The sequence below is a fragment of the Aricia agestis genome, chromosome 14, assembly GCF_905147365.1.
Source record: "Aricia agestis chromosome 14, ilAriAges1.1, whole genome shotgun sequence".
Taxonomy (NCBI): domain Eukaryota; kingdom Metazoa; phylum Arthropoda; class Insecta; order Lepidoptera; family Lycaenidae; genus Aricia; species Aricia agestis.
In genome coordinates this window covers 14,221,387-14,244,002 of record NC_056419.1, presented here as the reverse complement: position 1 = coordinate 14,244,002, position 22,616 = coordinate 14,221,387, and the positions used below count along the sequence as shown (strand labels likewise).

General features: G+C 37.1%; 1 protein-coding gene across 2 annotated transcripts in view; it reads left to right on the top strand.

Moving 5' to 3' along the window:
- Nucleotides 1-22,616, top strand: part of LOC121733996 (max dimerization protein 1-like) — a 315,406-nt gene that overhangs the window by 14,268 nt on the left and 278,522 nt on the right. The gene's annotated exons all lie outside the window — the stretch shown is intronic.

The following is a 22,616-nucleotide window of genomic DNA, read 5'->3' as shown; positions in this document are numbered from 1 at the left end:
ATAAATATGTATTGAATAAATTTAGTCAATAAAAATAAAAATAGAGATTAAAACCGTTTGTTGGGTAGCCAAGCTCCTAGATATTTTGTCACTTTGTAATAAGACATTTGGTACAGTGATTAATCTTAAAATAAGCAGGGGTTATTCTAGGAGATTCTAAGAAGTACGTAAGTGACTTAAGAAGCCCTTAACTTGACGAGCGTTTGAGTGAAACGCTCAACTTTCTAAGAATGGGCGTGCGAACGTGCGTGTTTAAACGCAATAGCTACTGTTGTAACATTCGGGATTCGGCTTTCTCATTACATTGATTTTGCGCGTTAATTAACTAAAACAATAGAAATATATCCGTTTCGCTTACACGTGTGTGATGTCTATTTTGCAATTTAAGTTCAGTGACCGCGTTTGAATATGGAATGTAATTTGACGTTTGTTTTTTTTATTGCTGCCTCAATTAGGCAAAGGATGAATAGAATTCGTCTTCATCGAACTACTGACTCTATTCGATTCTTAATACGAAATATTATGCATCACATGTATTTAAAAGACCACTGTGCTTGCTAGAACGCAAAGTTCCAAAAGTAGGGAATCCAAATTAATACATAAGTACTAGCACGTACTAGATTTTCTTTGCAACCGTAAAAAATACATTCAATGCCCGAATACCGGTCAATTTTCCTGGTTAAAAAAAACTGTCCTATGTACTTGCCCAAAGTGTTTCCTAACCCAATTCTTCGAAATCAGTGCAGATGCCTTAGCGTTAAGAGGTAACAAACAGAGACACTAGCTCCTGCCGATAATACTGCATAGGCGGAGAACCTTCTTCGAAGAATTTTCCTGTATTCATTTACCGAATAGTCTACTACTATAAGGTGACGCCGCGTTAAAGTAAAAATCCGTGTTGGATTGGCCCGGCCTCTCATAGAAAATAGCAATGGAACAGCAAAAAATGGAAAGGGCGTAAGCGACAAAATGGTTTTTGTCGCGTTATTTAAAAACCATAAATAGATTTCTTATAAGTTATAAGCTATAGGCAAATTGAAGTGTATGCTTGAACTAATCTATGTACAAAATTTGGAAGTTAAAATCACTCTCCTCTGTTGGCAAAATAGGAATCCCTTTTTTACAGAAGTCTTTTTGATTGATTATTCTGTTATAAAAGTTGACCAATCGTGTTATGCTATGGGCAATTCAAAGACAAAGACATGATGAATACTGACAATGAACTTTAATTTCTTAGCTTTAGTCATTGCTGAGAAAAATCGATATCGCTACAGCGAAATTATCAAGGCGTCGCCTTAATAAAGAAGTAGTGTTGAAATCGAGTGTAGTCAGAATGCTGGTGTACTTCTACAGCTACTAAGCAGTAGACGTGTGTGTTGGCCGGCGGTGGCGGTTTTGATTGATGAAACACATTGATTTAGGTCGATTTAAATATTTGTATAATACACACTAAACTGTACTTATATTATCTCAATGGTGTAGAACTATTACCGAAATCGAGTGTAGTCAGTACTCGATAGTCAGTATGGTGGTGGTGGTATAGTAGCTGTGTAACTGCGTGTCGGACGGCGGCGCGGCGGTGGCGGTATTGATTGACGAAACACGCGAAACACGTGGCGAGCGCCACGCACCCGGGGTTATTACGTGTGCGCATCGATCGCCATCGCTCACTCGATTGTGATCGATTTCCAACTCGAAAGTATGGTTTGAAGTTAGGAAACATAAAAATAGAGGAAAGGATGATGCTCTATCTAAAGTTAGTAAAATTTAAGATAAGAGGCTAAGGTTTAACTAAAGTTGATGCTCTTTAACGGCCGTTCCAAATATTTGATCTATCTCTGGTTTTGCCCTACTAGAGATAGGAATAGCTCACATTAGACATTAAGAGGATACACCAGGGGCTAGAGAAATGAAAAAAAAAGTACGTGTAATATCTATAGCTGTCTCCCTTACCTCAAGCCTCTACCGCAGAACGCGATAGAGACAACTGCAGAAAATCCAGAAAATCAACGATTCGTTGTCCCCTGATTCCTTCTCCAAAACTTAACCGATCTAAGTACTTTTTTCATTAAAGATTTAAAAAAGGCTTGAACTGTGTTTCTTTGTTTGCTTTTTTTGTATAATCTAGCCAAATCTGTTTTCTGGACGTTTGAACACAGCGGAAAATCTGGCCATTTTTTTGGGTTTTTGAACAATCATATCTTATTTAATAATTAAATTATGAAAAAAAAAAACATAGGGACATTGTATTAGTGGCCGTAGATATTCAGGAAAAAAATTATAACTCTACTAGCATTATCCAGGGAGGAAACAGGGGACGTTTGTATGGAAAAAAGGGCGGTGTGGACTCCTCTTACGGCCGTTCCCAATATTTGATCTATCTCTGGTTTTGCCCTACTAGAGATAGGAATAGCTCACATTAGACATTAGAGACATATATTTTATGTCAATTGTGAGCTATTCCTATCTCTAGTAGGGCAAAACCAGAGATAGATCAAATATTGGGAACGACCGTTAAAGACATATATTTTATGTCAAATCAATGTTAGCTGCGATCGGTTGTATGTCAAACCAGAGATAGATTGAATATTGGGAACGGCCGGTAAACTGTTTTGTAGCTTATAGTCATAATAATGGAGTTTGGATACTAGTTAGTGATAGTGTTCTTACGTGTGCGCATCGATTGACATTGCGTACTCGATCGTAATGAATCGAATGAAAGCTATTTCTTAATTGTTTTTTTTTTGTTGTAAAGTGCGAAGATTACGCCTTTAGTCAAGTCAGCATTGAGAACTTGACTAAAGGCTTTAATTTATCATTTTTTTAAATTCGGCAACGGAGTGCAAGATGTCATATTAATATGAATTACGCAAACACTTCGTCCACCCTTTGCATTCTCATTTGTTATTATTATCGACTCTAGCTGGTCTAGCATACGAAAAGTAGAGTCTTCTCTAAGAATCTACCACAAAGTCTAGTTAGTATACTAGTCTAGTTCATTCTATTAGGTGTTTGCTAGAGAATAAAATCAGAAAGCGAAGGGGTGATGGAGGCAATTCAAGTCGTTGGCGAGAGGCTTTAGTTATCTCTTTAGATTATAACAGTTCACATTTCAGGCTCAAAATATCTAGATATATAGTGAAGTCTTTAGAAAATACTTCAATAATTTCTTATCACCATACACGTAACAGGTACTCCACGATGCCGATTTAAGAGCGATTTATCGAAATGCTGACAGTTTACGTCATACTTACATAAAGTTTACCTAACGTTTGTGTGCTATGTGAGAAATTTTACTACTTTACCTGTTTACTTACATACCTAAAGGCCCCTCCACGTAGCTATGAAACAAACATGTTTACGAAGCTGTATTGAGAATGTACAATCAACCTCGAACATGGCCAATCATAAACGAATATGCCCCTCTACATGTTCGTTATCTTATCACTTTGGCCATTATGGGCCAACGTAGTCGCATAAAGAACAAATCTACGCTAACACTATTTTTGCAACGTTAATCTATTTTCATCTACCGTTAAAATCGTAATACTTTGCTACTCCAAGAATGTCCAACGGAATACCGTACCTAAAATAACTATTAGAAAGGGAAAAACAAGTGACGTCACGCGAGACGAACGTATATCTCCGTCTCTTTCACATTTCTTCAGCCAATTTACGTAATAACCCCCCGAGCGGTGCCAAGCAAAACATCTTGTATGAATGAACTAATGTACAGTAGCAAGATAATGAATGCAGCGCATCCCAAACACTCCATCAACGCTCCCCCCCTGAAAGGGGGAAGGGGGAAGGTATCTCCCTTCGGGAAGGATGAGCCTTCACATACACTTATGGGACGCAATTTCCTTTAAGTTGGGGCCGTTGGGGTCAAATGGATCTTTTGGGTGAGATAATAAACTCGACTAATGACGGACAGAAGTTGCGAAATTGCGCGTGACGGTTGACGCTGGACCAGTTACTACATGTTACAAGTATTGATTGTTGTTCCGGTTCATTTTGATGGAAATGTAAACAAAGAATACTGATATTATAAGGTATAATGCTGTGAAATATAATGTCACCGGCTTAGAATAGATATAAAATGGTATACTTATTATTTTATTTTGTTTATATTTTTAAAAAGTTGATGCTTTATCATATAATGAAAATGCCGTTCAGTCTTACAAAATTATGAAATTGTAATTTGTCATAATTTTCAAAATGAAACTTTTAAAAATTAAGCAAGTTGAATTGTAAAGCAATGATAGAGCTAAGAACATTGCATTGTAACTTAAAACCTTAAACAAATAATATGAAACTATCAATATCGGATCACTTTGGGAGCCGTGATGCAATCATGCAACAAAAATGTAGCGCCTTTCAGAGTCACCCTTTGTGTGGTAGAGTGTTGACGATAGATAAGAAGTATAAAGTCTATGAAAACATGAAATAGTCGAAGGAGAAACGCCAATTTTCGTAATATAAGTAATAAACTGTATTAGGTGTGGCAAAATTCATAAAGTAAAAAAATCGTCTATTGGCGGCACTTTTATGTGAATGAACTCGACCGACTTCAAAAGTTTTAGCGCACGTGAGCAAGGAGCAAGCTGCTATGTGTATCCGGCGTATCCATACTTTGTCTGTCTGTCTGTCCGTCTGTCTGCCTGTCTGTCTGTTACCTCTTCACGCCCAAACCGCTGAACCGATTTTGCTAGGTGTGGAGATACTTTGAGTCCCGTGGAAGGACAGAGGATACTTTTTATCTCGGAAAAATGTTCGGTTACCGAGCGATAAACTGGTTTTGGCGCAACGGAGTTGCGGGCGTCATTTAACTAGTTTATAATAATTTCTTACTAAATAATTACTATGTATTGAGTATTGACAAACAATAACTCGTATTCGTGCCTGTACTGTTTACTGTTTACAATTGACATTGTTTAGTGAAATCACGTAAGTCGGGACAAAGCGAAATCGCTCTTTGTGCGTCTTCGATATCGGTTCGTCTTCGTCAACGCCCAATGTGTCGTTTGCTATATTGATTTCGCTCAAGTTTGTTGCTTTTACACAAGCTTTCTCTGATAATATATATTAACTATGTATTATACAGTTTCTTCAGACATATTGTGGGCAATTTAGCACAGATATAGACATGGGCGCCGGCAGAAATAATTTCCAAGGGGTGCAGATTTTAGTTTTCTTTCTTTTCTTTTTACTTTTTAGTTTTTACGAACAACTAAGTGACTGTCTATTTACGTCAACAGAATACATTTGGTGCCGAAATATTACGAACTATGATTTCCAAAGACGGCTTTTTATTTCAATAATTCCTGTTGATCCCGAGATTCCCAAGGGGTGCGAGGCACCCCCCTGCCGGCGCCCATGGATATAGAGGAAGGAAGGACATAGGCTTCTGTATTGCATGTAAAATGAAAATTTTAAATTCCTTATTTACTTGGGCGAAGCCACGAGGAACGTCTAGTGAATAGTGATATGAGATATCTCTAGCGATTCAATACGTTCAACCGAATATGTTTTGTCGTTGATATATTCCGCTAATGGAAATGGATTGTAACGCAGACCCCCCAACGTTACCGACGAACTGGGTTACCGTGGTGTATATTAACATTCGTCATTTAGTTGTTAGTTGTGAAATCCTAACAATGCCTCATTGTCAAGTCTAGACTTTGGGCACATCATTTGTTTAAATTGACTATTATTTCGAAATAGTACGTTGATCTTGATAGTTGATAGTGAATATAGTGTAGTTTGTTTTTGTTACACTTAAAGTTATTCAAATAGAGTGAAGACTCCTTAAAATGTTTATTTTCTTTATTTATTTATTTATTTAACCGTTTATTGCACACAAAAACATGTAACAAGTTATACTTATAAAGAAAGACGACACAACAGGTACTGCTTATCTCCAAAGGGATTTCTTCCAGCAGACCTAAGAAGAGAAATTTGATCAGAAAACATCAGATAGGGCGTGCACAGATAAACACAAATGAAATATACAACTAAATTATTACTATGATAAACAGTATTATATGTACAACAAAAAAAAATTAAAATAATAATAATAACATACTTACTATATTATAATACAATATGTATACTATACCATAAACTATATAAATTATAATATATTATAATATATTTCTTTACTTGTAAGGGAGGAAAACTTTACTATGATTAAAAATATAATAATCGGAAAGTATCGTGTTGCATGCGAAAGATCTGATGGCATGCGAGATGGTAGAGGGACGGTTTACTTTGTAAAAAGAACTTTTGCAGCAATGTATGAAGTATCGTTTATTATGTAAGGACACAAGCCAGCGTTAAGATTTTATGGACAGATTGAAATACACACTTTGACATTTAATATAAGTATGGATTTGGGTTTTATCTAGAAAAGAATCGTATCCATCTTCGCGAGTCCCAACCCCGGATTAGTTACATAATATTACAAAAATCTTTTAAATAAAAGCGAAAAATGTCCCGAGAAGCGACAAGAAGGTTATTTGGGATACGAAATGCTAATTAAATGTACATTTTCATGGTATCGTAAAATCCAACGGCGATGGCATAAATCTAGCCCATTGCTAATAAAAAGATCTACATTTTTTACTTGTAAGTATAGTGTTTTAGTAGCTTCATTCTGATAAGACGAACAACATTTTTATTTGCGAAAAATCTAGAAAGTGGTAGCTAACAGAGATAGAAAAGATTTCATACTTTGAATTGATGGTCCTAAAATATGGACTGTTTTATTTGTAGGACAATGTTACTCTTAAATTGTATGAATATGTATTAATCAACAAAACTTGGTTGACTACTGAACCCTAAAACGGAACCCTACGAAGCTGATTTTTTTTGTAAATTGATAGGTTAATAGTTATTTAATTTAAGAGTGACATTGTCCTACAAATAGAACAATCCATAAATTAGGACCATCATGTCAAAGTATGAAATCCTTTCTATCTCTGTTAGCTACCACTTTCAAGATTTTTCGCAAATAAAAATGTTGTTCGTCTTATCAAAATGAAGCTACTCACAAAAAATTTGCTTGATACTAATAAAAAAAAAGTTCTAGGGCTCTCGTACTATATGTCTTTGTCCGATGCGTAAGAAGTCGCTTAACCGAGGAGGAATGAACATAGTATTACAGGTCTTTGGTGGATATTTTTCTTAGACAACGAGCGCTGAAATGTTTATATACCTAGGTATTTCATGTTTTTTGCTATGAGAGTCATCAATTATATTTAAGAGAAAGTCTAACTTTAAATAGATGTTGTTCGTGCCAGCCTGTACCCAGTAAATGCCAACACAGGTGACTGGAAAATAAATAATTAGGTAATTTTTATTACAAAAATTAACTTTCAGAATTCCGAATTTAGAATTACGGGGAGTTAAAAAATCGGCATAGACGAATTTTATTAAACTTATAGGACTATGTTATTTTTTTATTTTAAAAGCCAAAGAAACCCTACATGCGTACATAGCATACGTATCCAGTCCTCGTGCCAGTAATTATACCACAGTAAACACTGGCATGAAAAATTGTGATCAATAAAACGTTACGCCTTCCGTTCCGCCCGAGCTGGCTTTTCCACAATAAGGTTTGTTTATACGATTGATTTATTGGCATACCCTAATTGAGTTTTAATGTTGTACAAACTTGGGCCCGAAATCTTTATGGATTTGTTGGAGTATACCAAACAAAAGAATGGTTTCTTCGCAATTAAATGTAGATGTTTCCCGCGGCGTAGTTTAAGAAGTTTGGAGAATGAAGTAAAGTAGCCCAAATTTCCACCACTAACGAGACCCATATTGACTTATTGTCCATTAAATATAGAGTAACCTTTATTATGAGGCAAATTAAAATAAGCTGTAAGTAAAAAGTTATGACCATATGAAAAAATATTTTTGTGAGTGAAAATATTGATATTGATGTTCATCTATTTCAGTGAAAACCTAATAGGAAATGCCAAGCGGCATGACGTTACATAGATTGAGTAGTTAAAAAGTGCAATGGATCACATTCACACTATTTTATGGAATAAAATGGTAGAAAACTTTTCATTCCGTCATAACTTTTTACTTACAGGATATTTTTGGTTGCGGTCCAGTTATAATGATTCCGTATTTAGCAGAACATTACGTTAATGTTATTGGTTGTGGACATTTGGACCAAACTCTATATATTTTTATTACATCTACAATATTTTTCTTACAAAATAGTAAAAAACATGACTTTTTATTCAGCCATAACTTTTCACTGACAGGATATTTTTGATTGCGGTCTGCTTATAATGATTCAGTATTTAGTAGACAATTTTACTATATAGGTCGTTAGTGGAGGAAATTTGGACCAGACTCCATACATTTAAAAACAATTTCCAAAGATTGTATCGTGAAAGCTGTACATTGTGCGGTAAAAACTAACCTTAGATGTCCTTTACTGGGCTTAAAAGTAGTCTACATATAAAATTTTATTAAAATCGGTTCAGTGTTGTAGATGTGAAGTTAACAAACAGACATACATATTGTAACATGGATAGGCAAACACACTTTCGTTTTAAAAAGTAAAATATAGTTAAGGAATTAAAATTAGGATCTTTCACAACTCAACGTAAGAAATGCGTTGTTATTTGTATTTAACTATTTGTATTTAACAGGATTCTAATTTCTAGGCTAAAAATAATTTCATCTCTGTTTTCGAATATTTTATGAAAGAGGTAACATGATATATAACCAAGTGTTAACTTTAACCCCTTAGGTCTCAGGGATTTTCAAAGTTAAGTGTGGTAAACAAGAAGAATACAACAATGGTGAAGTGTAAATTATAAAAGCAATAACAGAAGCGCCTGATGAAACGAGCTCAGAATACTGATGGTGGGCGACGTGATTTTTACACCAATTAACAGAGCGACAAGGGGATTTGGCAGACTAGCGACAGACTATCGATTGCTAGCGACTGTGCAGCCACTAGTGACACGACAGCGATTAGCGACAAAGGTCGCACTATCAGAGAAATTAATTAATAACAAACTATTATAACTACACACAACAAAGCAGATATAACCGATCAAAATAATTTAGTTAGGAACAGCCGACAGATTACGATTTAGACAAGACAAACTTTTATAAATGTAGCTCCCGTCTTATTATGGCATAAGGCTGCTGGTCATTGTTCAATACTCCTAGGTCCAGTGCTGTAATTATGGCCTGCATTACTGTATAATATAAACTTATGACATTGCTACTTACCTTATGAATTATGTATTACCCAACGATATCAAAATACTTAGATACGACGTATGCCGTCAAAACTGTAGCAATGTTTTGCATGCAAAATGTGCATCGAGAAAATATTGCCGTCCTTTTTTGTCTTACAGCAATAGCATATACTACTATCTCTTTCGCTCATTTTACGCTTTAATCGAATCGAGAAAATATTGTCGTCCTTTTTTGTCTTACAGTAATATCATATACTACTTTCTCTTTCGCTCATTTTACGCTTCGCTTTGATTTTTCTCTTAAAATGGAAGACAATAATTTAAATATTAATAAAATCTTAGTAATTCCATGTGAAATATTACACCTTTGGCTTTATTTGTATTCCTCGTTTTGTCGGCATTCTGGAGCGAAATGTAGCGAAAAACAACAACAAATAATGAAACACGTCCGGCTGTTACCGCGTCCTAAGGCACACTGCTCTCAGATGAGTGAGCTCACTCATTTCGAGGGTGACACATTTTCGCGCTGACGATTGTATGGAATGCCTTTTCTAACGTTCTAATTCTATGGTATTACCTTAATCTTCAACTATTCCCTTCTTCTAATTAGAGTTTGTTAGGTCTATTGTGGCTGTCGCAAGATTTGTCGCTCGTCTGCTCATCCCTAAGAGTCCTCAGAAGACAATGGAAGTAATCAGAGGCGTTTCCTTTTCTTATTTCTGGATTTATCCTATATAATAAACAAGGACTCCCTTAGCTTTTCAATTTTATGATAAAATCGATATATGCGGGTAAGCGCTTCCGAAGTTATTTGGGATTCTGTTGAAATTACGTCAAGTGTTTATAGCTGTATACGATCCTAACCTTTTCATTGGGATCGAAGAAACCGCGCCTTGAAAAATTAAGTGAGCATTCAGATGACGATTGAGAGAAACGCTAAAAACGACAAAAAATGGCGCTTGTTTTTAGGTAGGCCTAGCCTGGCCATAGAAATTCTTTTATTATTATCAACTAGTCTACTTCCTAGACAACCCGTTCATGATAATAATATATAATAATTGTAGACACGTCATTTAATAACAATCATCAGTAGTTTACTACGGTGCACTATGCTTTATATGGAACAAATGTATTTACTTAGTCGAAATCATTTCCTTTCCTTTCAATCACATTAGTAATTTGGGCATATTATTATTAAAATAATAACACACACATACCTACACATAAACTTCCAACAATTCCCTTAGCTTCGCGTGGTTAAAATTGCACACCGGTCGATTTCAATCAAATCTTCCCATTAGTTATTTATACGCAAAAAAAAACAAGGCCGATCATTGCAGGCCCGTTCACTTGCGATTTCGGTACGATTTGCGCGCCAAAAGTCAAGGTGAACGGGTGCATGGAAACAAGTACCTCCCACACAACTGCAGTGTAATTGCTCAACATTGGGACGAGTTTTACGGCAATATTTATTGTAATGAGTTGACTAATGAGTAATGACCATAATTAGCACGCTAAGAGCAGCATTATGTTCTTGGCGTGCTATTCTCCTTTAAGTGTACATAGTAAGGGTTTCTACCTACGAATAATAAATAGTTTTTATTATTCGTAGGTTTCTACGGTAAAATAGACAAAGTGACAGATGTTTGGGCTGTTCTATCCCTTCTCTACAGCTGTGATCATGCATTATCCACACAACCAAATGCGCTCAATGCCAAATATTACACTCAGTAGCGTTATTCTACACATGTAACAAGTAGTCGAAGGATAAGAAGGGTATATCTGGCAAAAATAATTACTACGTATTTGTAATTTTAACTGCTGGGTCATTGTCACAATTTTGTTTCAGTCTTCCAGCATAATTTCATTAATAACATATTTTTTCTGGCTATTACTTTTTGGCACAGGCAGTAAATTGTGAACAAAAATGTCTGTAGCTGTTACTAGTTGACTTCACTAAACTAAACGCATTCGTTGAGGCCGCAAACGAGGTTGTCGAAGCAGGGCGTGTACACTGTATTGTACAATAATACGCCACGCAATAACCCGCTTCTTTCGTACACGCCTTATACGGTAACTTGACGCACCTATCGCGAAAGTTTGTTACCAATTACCATGCTTTAACTGTTAAGGATTTGGGTGAAATTTGGCCTGGAGAATGGAGATGCTTTGAGTCCAGCAAAATGATATCGGGAAGATTTTGTTGCGGTTCCTGCATGGTTAGCGATTTACGGCGCAAATTACTTATTTTGCGTTCTAAGAAGCCACTTCATACCAGTTCTTTTGCGATAGGTCGAAACGATAGATCGTAAATTATTCGCCCTTGGTTATTTTACCTCTGGCAATACAACCTAATGTCTCTCTCGAAAAAACTTCGAAGTTATATTTACTACCTAAATCCGTATAAGAGCGTCGCTATAGTGTACGCTTACCACTACTTCTAACTTGCGTTACAAGTCTAACTACTTTTTATTAAGGTCGAGTACCTGTGGAAAATAGAATGATGTTATTGTTGTGAAGTGTTTGATACATCGTAATGTTATCTTGTCGCTTTCATTATCGTTATCGAAATCTAATTGATATTGTTTGGCGAAAGTTTCATCAGACATCAGCCTGATAAGTGATATTACACATGATAGAGGCGTCGCACAAGTTTATGATCGCTGGGAAAAAAATTGAGGGGGAAAGATGCTTGATTTTAAGGTCTCTTTGACGAGGAATGAGCGTGACGCGCGGGGACTCGCTATTGGTAGATCAGTGATATCAGACGAGGCGTTATTGGTAGATCGCGATCAGACGGTGACACGCTATTGGTAGCTATTATACGGTATATTTTAACATCATTATAATTTTTATTTACGTCAAGATTCAATTGCATTTGAATGCAGTTGTGATGTGGAACATCTAACGTTGAATCTCGAGATATTACGCTCGATAGATTTAAGATATCGGCTTAATTATTTGCCGGCGAGTGGACTTGAATCGAGTTGGAGTATTGTTTACCTCGTAGGGCGATGAAGGGCGCGCCTTAGCGTATAGTTATTTACAGAGGACAGACTATGGCCGAAAAATATTAAAAACTAGATGACGCGGACGCCCCCAACTGCGTTGTCACTTGTCCCAAAACTAGTTTATCGCGCTGGAACCGTAAATTTTTCCGGGGTAAATCGTATCCTGTGTCCTAACTCCTATTCCGGGACTCAAAGTATTACCATGCCCAGCAAAATCTGTTTAGCGGTTTGAGCGTGAAGAGGTAATAGACAGACACACTTTCGCATTTATAATATTGACGACAATAATTAGACTATGGTAAATGTACTTGGTAGTGGGCGAAGCAGTAAGTAACACAAAAATTTAGATCTGATATTCCAATAGGATAGTTGGTTTAAGGCTTGTATTTTTAATGTAAGGATAGGTGAGTGACCGTCACCTTATATGGTATTATGTAGGATGTGCGTAGGACGCTCTTAACATTCTGAGCATTTCTCCATATCGACATTCGACTGTTTAACTCATAATAGCCTTGTTAGCAACAGTGGGCGGCAACGTCTAGCAATAAATTGTTTATACCTTGCTCATTAGCAATGTCTAGTATAAAATGGTTTTTATTATATTGGCTTAATTTAATAAAGTGTGTGTAATTTAATAATTTAATAAAGTGAGGCTGAAAAGCTTTTCTGAAATTAATGTTGTAATTTAATTGGGGTAGTTTTTACCGGCTTTGTAGAAGAAGGAGGTTATAATTACTATAACGTCTGTACACGAAATTAATTCATGACTGTTGGCGGACCTTCGTATTTTGGTCGGATTATTTCAAGCTCAGCCGTTAGACCACGTAGGTCCGCCATCTACCTATAAATTTTCTCTGCAAGTATCATGTTAATGTAACACGTGGAATATTCTTTTATTTGCATCGGATCTTAGACTATGTTAACGAAATTGAACCTAGTATGTTATAAAATAAAATAAATCCGCGTAAAAAAGTTACTTTATGAATAAACTTGAACATGTTTATGTGGAAGCGAGCTAAGTGTTTTACAAAGCTGTAACTTTCTCGCATAAACCGTCCACATCAAATGTTTCCATATTATCTCAATAAGGTGTAAATACTTACTTACTAGAAAACACAAATACGGGATAAATGCTTTTATTGGGAGTAAAATAAAGGCCGTTTTATAGTGCATCGATGCACCTTATACGTGGGAGAGCCATGCTTCGGCACGGGTGGGCTGGCTCGACCGGAGAAATACCACGTTCTCACAGAAAACCGGCGTGAAACAGCGCTTGCGCTGTGATTCGCCGAGTGAGTGAGTTTACCGGAGGCCCAATCCCCTACCCTATTCCCTTCCCTGTCCTCCCCTATTCCCTTCCCTTCCCTCTCCTATTACCCTATTCCCTCTTAAAAGGCCGGCAACGCACTTGCAGCTCTTCTGATGCTGTGAGTGTCCATGGGCGACGGATGTTGCTTTCCATCAGGTGACCCGTTTGCTCGTTTGCCCCTTATTTCATAAAAAAAAAAATAAGATAATTTTTATTGGTTATAAGTTAAAACTTATAGATTCAAAATATTAGGAAATATTAGGCAAAGGTCGGAGCAGAGAGCGCTACTATACTGTACTCGGCGAAACTAGGCGGTAGCGGTCATTTACGTTTTTAGTCTAGGCGCTAAATGAAAAATGCTCGCACTGTATTTAGAATATTTAAGAATAAAATTGACCTCTTATAAAGACACAGATTATTACAGATTCATCGGAAAACCTCTTGGTAACTCTTAGAATGATAATCTAAACGTTCTATGAGTTCGAAGTGATATGCTTCATATTCGGTTTACATCGAGTATGCAAGATACGATAATACCGCCCTTGACTAGGAACATCTGACACTCCATTGTCAATTGCGGTTTATGTAGAAGATGGGAAGTGTTTTGACAGGGAGTCTATGACGGCTACTGTCTGGATTGCCCGTATACAATAATCCGACATGTTGGACACGTCATAACATAATTCAGAATATTGACAGAAACATTGTCAAACCAAACTTTATGTTTACTGTCTATGCTGGTTCTGCACTCTAGCGTGAAAACATAAGCAGTGATATAATGTCGTATTACTTACTGCAATTTTCTGACAATGTCGAAGGAAGGAATATATTATGTATATAATATATACAATGATTAATGAAATGAAAGAAATATAATAAATATATTAAACGTACGTTTATCTCTTATAACAGACGTAGTTTTCCGCAAAATAATATAATAATTTAAACCTCTGTTGAACTGATAATAATTAATTTCGTACATGACGTGCATACTGCATATCCGCAGATGTCCGATAGTTTTAATTTATATCCTTAATTCGTTAATTAATAGATCTATAATGTGCAGAATGATAAATATATTTATCACTTTCAATATTAAGCATAAAACATTGTACAACAAACAAAATCTCTAGCTGCTATAGTCCGGTCACCGAATGACGAGGAATTAGGTCTTTGACCTGCTGCTTGTTTCTTTCACGCATACGAAGATAGTTGGTATCTAGCTCACTGTATATTGTATAACCTATTTTCCACAAACGAGGAGGTGATTTTTTCTTTTGGCCGGGTATTTAAAATTTCAATATTGACACTGTTTTTACGAAGAAAGAGCGTCCTTGGCCTAATGGGGTAGACCTAGCAGGTTCCAACATTTTCAGGTCTCAAGAACATTATACGGACGCTCGTACGGTGAAGGAAAACATCGTGCGGAAACCCACACATGGTTGGTCCCAGACGTATTGACCTGTTCATTCCTCTGTACCATGGCGACTAAGTTGCGAGAATGCTGTTTGTGCTTGGGCAACCATACGGACATTTTAAATTAATGTCCCAGGCATTACAGTGTATGATGAGCGGTTGTTACTGTATAAATCATCTACTAATGATGATGCAAAGGCCTATTTTTTTCACGTCGAAAGGTGTTACTTGAAGTGCTTGATATTAATTAGGGCTTATATTTCATAAGCCCTAACGCGCTTAGCCTAAGACCTAATATTAGATCTTATCATTAGACCGTTCAGATCAAGGTGACTAAGACCTATGGATAAGCTAAAATTGTAAACAAACAGAGTCACAGTAAAGCTTTGTGTAGTCTTCTGTCTTTAAAAATTTCCCTGGTCTTTCATGAATATTTCAAGACTAAGATCAGCCAAATCGAAGGCCAAATCGGTTCACGTCCGTTCTCGAGTTATAACTCTCGAAACTTGAGAACAAATTTTCAATCATTTTTATTTATGTATAAATATAATAGATCAGCGCTTATTATTGTCATGTTATTGCTAACATTAAATAAATAACTACCTACTACTAAATTATCAACAGAGCTATTAAATATATGTTAAATACTGTCAGCAAAACCACAATTTAAAAAAAAATGGGGACAGATCGAACAAGAAACGAAAATGTTGCATTGAAAATAGTAAATTATGTAGTTCATTTAACTCACTTTACATAGATAATTATGTCGAACGCATATCGGTTTCCTGTATATTTGGAGTAGATAAGTCGTTTCGAACATATCCCTTGTTTATTATAGAGCTTTGTCTCGATTCACCGCCCAAACGCGCGGTTTGGCGCGAGATTACAGGTAAATGTATGTAACGATATATTTTAATAGCGGCGCGGTTCCGCTGTCTTTCGTATAGCTTAGGCTCGATTTATACGCGCCCGACAGAACGCGCGGTTTGGCGGCTGTACCGCGAGATCACAAGCAATTGTATGTATTTTTTTGGATCGAAGTTCCTTATTTTATAAAACAAGGGGGCAAATGAGCAAACGGGTCACCTGACGAAAATCGGATGGCAATACGTGATACGAAATTGCGATTTTGCAATTATCGCGCAATAATTGCTATCGCATTGCTCTCGCAAGATACGTGATACAGGGGCCGGTAAACTCTCTCACTCGGCGAAACACAGCGCAAGCGCTGTTTCACGCCGGTTTTCTGTGAGCCCATTCGTGCCGAAGCATGGCTCTCCCGTTGGTATAATTGACAGCGAGTCCGCGCCGCTATTGAAATAAATCGTCACATATATTTGCTTGCGATCTCGCGGTGTAACGGCCAACCGCGCGTTTGCACCGCCACACGTAAATCCAGCTTTATGATCTTGTACTGTAGCAAACCTCGCGTTCGGGCTGACGTTTACAAATCCAGCTTATAAACTTGCGTTGTAGCGGTCAAACCGCGCGTTCCTACAGCATAGAAGCCGGCTTTGTTTCCATTAGAGATGACACTGGCCACGCTCAGCGCAGCGATTCTATTCTATCCTAAAAATACATTCCTCGCAACACATCTCTGGTGGAGACGCAGCCTTATGATCTTGCCGTATAGCCGTCAATACGCGCGTTTGGGCGGACGCATATAAGTGGAGTATAAGTCGTTTTCAACATACCCCTTGTTTATTATAGTGCTTTGTCTCCCGAAGCGATTTGCGGAGAAATATTGCCACTGAGCGGAAAACTTTCGATGCGATTTAGTTCCACCTGAATTCTGTTTTTAGTGGTATTTTTCGTCGCTCAGATAAGAATAGCTTGAATAGTTTAAGAATAGCTTAACGACTAGATACATTATGTATTTAAACTAGTCTTTCCTAGCGTTCCCTAGTTGTCCACTGTACTTTTTTAAACGTTCATCTTACTTAAAAGTAACTTAAAGATACGCGCTGTTCCCTTATTTTTTTTTGTTATAAAATTTATGAAATAATGCAAAGTTTTGTCCTTACCTGTAGCCCTAGCATGGCCAGCAGTAGAAATGCGAAAGTATAGACAAACTGTGGAAAGTGCCGTTCCGATCTTTTTTTGTTCCGAAAAATTTAATTAAAATGCCACTTTATCACTTACTGTAGTCCTCAAAATTCAAATAATATCCTACTTTATGACATAGACTATAGTCTGTCATAAAGTAGCATTTTAATTGAATTTTTGTCGGTCGCGATTAGCGGCGGTAAAGATTGGAATGGCACCTTAAGTTTATGTCCACAGTTTGTCTATACTTTCACATTTCTACTGGTGGCCATGCTAGGACTACTGGAACATTGAAAACGTCGCTCGGAAGTATGCTATGTTTGGTTACCTGTCTACGTTTGAGAGCATTCAAAGAGGAATCTATAGTTCCATACTTACTAATATTATAAATGCGAAAGTGTGTCTGTCTGTCTGTCCGTCTGTCAGTCTGTCTGTTACCAGTAAAATCGGTTGGAGTTGTGGGCATGCTCAAACCGCTTATCAGATTTTGCTGAAATTTGGTATGGAGATACTTACAGTCTCGGGAAAGGACATAGGATACCTTTTGTCCCGAAAAAATGTACGGTTCCCGCGAGATAAACGAGTTTTGGCGCAACGGAGTTGCGGGCGTCAATCGTCATCTTATAGGGTTATAAATTCATACAATAAATGCATATAAAAACATACAAACTACAAATTAATAATATTTTAGTTTAAAGTCATTAGTTAAAAAGTTAAAACATTAATCACGAAGAGGCGACAGTAACTTATAAATTCAAAACAAAGTTATTCACATGAAAGTAATTAACTCAATAATACGTTCTAAAAATAGAATTTTAACTGCAGTTAGTTTATTTTCAGCAGTTAATGGGCTTGTTATTATATTTTAAGTTAAAAGTTAAGGGCGATAACGCTGTAAACATTTTAGTACGTTTTCAGGGTTCCGTTGTCAACAAGGAACCCTCATAGTTTCGGTATGTCCGTCCGTCCGTCCGTCCGTCTGTTCGCAGTTACAGAGACTATACAGTGACCTACAAAGCTGTATTTCGGCATGAATATACATCATACTGTTACATATTAATGATGCCGACAAAATGGTATATAAAATCTTAAAAAAATATATTTCTTATGGTACCTCCCCTACACATCAAGCGGGGTGATGTTTATTTTTCGCGTCCACCCCACCGTATAGGATGTCGTTGGATAGATTTTTTAATTAGATCATTTTCCGATTTAGGGATCTATACTTTGTGAAATATGAAGTTCCAAAGCGGAAAAAATCGTTAGAGTCCACTGTCCCCCTTACTACCAGCCAAATGGTTGTTTCTGGAAATGTGAAAAAATTCACGGGAGTAGGAAATATGCTGAATTTAAAAGGAAAATTATCACGGCTAAGAATACTTCATAAGATATTGAGTAATAGTCGATGAACTAAAAAAATATTCGGCGAAGTATAAAGAAGCTTTTCGTTAAAATTCCTTTGAACGTAACTGAGATGATGTTGTAAGTACCTAGTGTACTGTGTAATACACGTTATAAATGTACATTCATTGACCATAGAAAAATTATCAAAAACTAGCGGTATTACGGAACCCTATATCGCGCGTGGCCCGACACCCACTTGGCCGGTTTTTTAACCTATACAGTACAATATGTAACATTAGACCAACTTGCTATCTAAACTGTCGAATGACCTTTGACCACCTAGTAGGTGTCTGATTCTCATATAATTATGACTTCGCTTCAATCACAGGTTGTCTCACTCGCAAATCGCAATGAAGACACTACGTGCCGCATATGACCGAAATCATCGAAGTGAGATTTGGGGTATAAGAATCGAGGTCCTAAAGCGGCATCCAGGAACGAACAAAAAATACGTGTGGCACTCGGGGGGACTGCCGCGGTAAAGTTATTGCACAGCATTTTTACCAACTTATCACTTATGCAATTATAATTTCGTCCAGTCGCACGCACACAAAAACCGTGTCGAAGTCTGGCAACGCCTCATCGCTGTGCCATGCCGGGCGGAGTGGAGAGTCGCCGCGCTCAAAGCTTGTAATAGCTTAAAAACGGCCCAATTCAAAGCGAGACCAAATACCCTTTGAGGCTTTACTCTTTAGACCTTAGCTTTAGCTGTGTAAATTAGTCTACCTAGGCGTCTAGATATTTGTAAAGGCTTGTTTGTATGTAACTACTACCTTAACGAAAAGATTTCTTGAGTCTTGGTTTTGTCTTGTGAGAAACTTACATACTATTTTTTTCGTTGGGGTAATGCATTTACGCATCCCCGGGGCCTGGGGAGGACCACCGAGGTATGTGGGACTCCCCGGGGCGGACGTAATATCCGCACCCGAGACTACCCACTAAATCCCCATGGTGTTTCTGCTCCTGAAGATGGGACTACGGGAAACGCGTGATACACGACCGCAGCCCCACCACCTCTGCTTCCTTGGGCTCGACTCGTGGTAGCACCACATTCCACAACACTCCGCGACGATGCGCTGGAACACCTAGCGCGTCGTGGCCTACCCGGGACTCGATGTTATGGGCGACGGCAGCCCTATGCCGACGCCCCGAGCTCCCCTGCTAAGGCGGGATGTCGTGACCATGTCTGGCCCTTGGTCTCCGCCTCGGCCTTCTCTGAGGATCGTGCGCCTCCGCCTCTCAAAAAAAAAACTTATATGCCTGTATACCTTGGTAGGTCTACTCCTTAAATGTTTCCCATTTGTTTCACAAAGGAATTGAGGTGATGATGATTCTGATGAAGTCGAAAGCAAAAATCGGTATGTACCTACAGTCGGTGGCAATTTATTTTTAGCACTTTAATTGTTACATATATAAAATATTATTTAATATTTTCAATAATTATAACCAATTATCCCACGATATACACTACTATATCCCACAATCCGAACATTTTGTGGTACACTTCACGGAAAAACTATCACGTCCATTGATTTGTGCTTTAACATAGTAAAATCTTATTTATATGTAGATGTGTTATCGTCAGTCAGTCGAGGTGTGACGTCGCGAGCCCTCACAAAGCTCGGCTTATAGCTAGTAAAATGATATAATATAATATGTAACGAATACCATGTGTGTAGTGTAGGTAGATACTTAGCATCAAATTTCCCCGAAATATATTCAATAAAGTAAATGTACGCCTATTACATTGATTTGCCTTTATAATATTACCTTCTTTGACATATCAAACAGTCCCCTGCGGATAACATGAATGAATTGGGTACGAACTACGAACAGTATCAAATGTCTGCCGCCGACGTGTTTGATGTAGGGATGTCGCACGTCAAATTACGTACATATGAAAAAGTTGGTGATCGAAGAGTCATGAGTTCGCATTTGTACTAGCTCAAAAAAGCGGCCAAGTGCGAGTTGGACTCGCCCATGAAGGGTTCCGCATCAGTAATAAGGTTTATTTCTATGAAATCAAAAGATTTTTGATTTATTTTTATATTTCAGTTGATTTAATGAAAGTTAAATTTAGGTTTACCATTTACGACGTATAAAAAAAACTACTTGCTAGATCTCGTTCAAACCAATTTTCGTTGCTAGTTTTTATAGTAATGTACATCATATATTTTTTTTAGAATTATCATGAAGAACCCCCTACTTTAGAAGTTAGAGGGGGGGGGACACATTTTACCACTTTGGAAGAGTCTCTCTCGCAAACTATTCAGGTTAGAAAAAAATGAGATTAGAAACCTCAATATTATTTTTGAAGACCTATTCATAGATACCCTACACGCATAGGTTAGATGAAAAAAATTTTTTTTTGTTTCAGTTGTACCTATGGGGACCCCTAAAATTTTTAATATTTTTTCCATTTTTGTGTCAAAATCTTAATGCGGTTCACAGACTACATCTACTTACCAAGTTTCAATAGTATAGCTCTTATAGTTTCGGACAAAAGTGGCTGTGACATACGGACGGACAGACAGACAGACAGACAGACATGATGAATCTATAAGGGTTCCGTTGCGGATATATCTTCGCGGATATTACTACATATATAATTAATAATATCTTAAGAGGATACACCAGCGGCTAGAGAAATGAAAAAAAAGTACGTGTAATATCTATAGCTTTCTCCCTTACCTCAAGCCTATACCGCAGAACGCGATAGAGACAACTGCGGAAAATCAACGATTCGTTGTCCCCTGATTCCTTCTCCAAAACTTAACCGATTTAAGTACTTTTTTCATTAAAAATTAAAGAAAGGCTTGAGCTGTGTTGATATGTTTTATTTTTTTTTGTAAAATCGAGCCAAATCTGTTTTCTGGATGTTTGAACACAGCGGAAAATCTGGCCATTTTTTTGGGTTTTTGAACGTTCATATCTTATTTAATAATTAAATTATGAAAAAAAAGAAAACATAGGGACATTGTATTAGTGGCCGTAGATATTTAGGAAAACAATTATAACTCTACTAGCATTATCCAGGGAGGACACAGGGGACAACGTTTGTATGGGAAAAAGGGCGGTGTGGACTCCTCTTAAATTTCACGTTTGATACAAACAATACTGTATATCACAGTAGTACTTGTCTATTTTGTGACAGTAGGACTAATCGCTCCAAGCTCAATCAATGTGGACTTCACATTGATTGAGCTTGGAGCAGACATTACAAACTACGTATTGCGATGTCTGTTTATTCGTTGCTGATACATCAACGCCTGTAAATTCACATCCCTTTACGAATCGTGTTGCCAAATTTACTCAGCAATCAACGTTCGACAATGGAGGCTGTTTAAATATTACATTCACAATTATTGCTCGTGCGTTACTGCCTTTCACCAGCAAACAAAACACACTTAAAAAAATAAAAAAATAAAATAAAAATTGTTTTATTTCTGAATAAATTTGAATCAAATATTTTCAGAATGTTGAACTACATGTTGCCTACCACCGGTTCGGGAACTAACCCGGCGAGAAGAACCAGCGTAAGAAACTCGCACGGGGCCACTTTTTAGTAAAAAAGTGGAAAATTTGTCTTTTAAAAAAAATAAAATTTACAATGTAAATAACTAAATAACTAACTAACTTAGATCATGTACATACGTCAGACACACAAGATATTGTTTTCGCTATATTCGCCTTTTACACATAAATCATAATATTATGTCAAAAGAGAGGAAGATAAAACTGAGAGCTGTTTGAACTTGAACTTAGTTTTAGACTATGCCTTTTGCAAGTTTCCTTAATCGGTCATCCACACAAATATTATAAAATATGCGAAAGTGTGTCCGTCTGTCATCTCTTTACGCTTAAACCGCTGAACCGATTCTGCTGAAATATCATACAAGTTTATGGAGAGACTTAATTGTCTCACGTAATTTATGGAAGATCCTTTCGATCTTAGCAATATATTATACTAGAAGTTTCGCGCGGCTTCGCCATTAGATATTTCACAGACAAATTATTAGTCCACAAAAACTAGCCTATGATCGTGAAAAATGCTGGTTCGTGAGATAAGCCCTTTCAAATAATTTCCCCCCGCTTTTTCCACATTTTCCTCTATTTCTTGGCACCTATTAGTCTTAGCGTGATAAAAATTAAAATAGTCTATAGCCTTCCTCGATAAATGGGCTATCTAAGTTC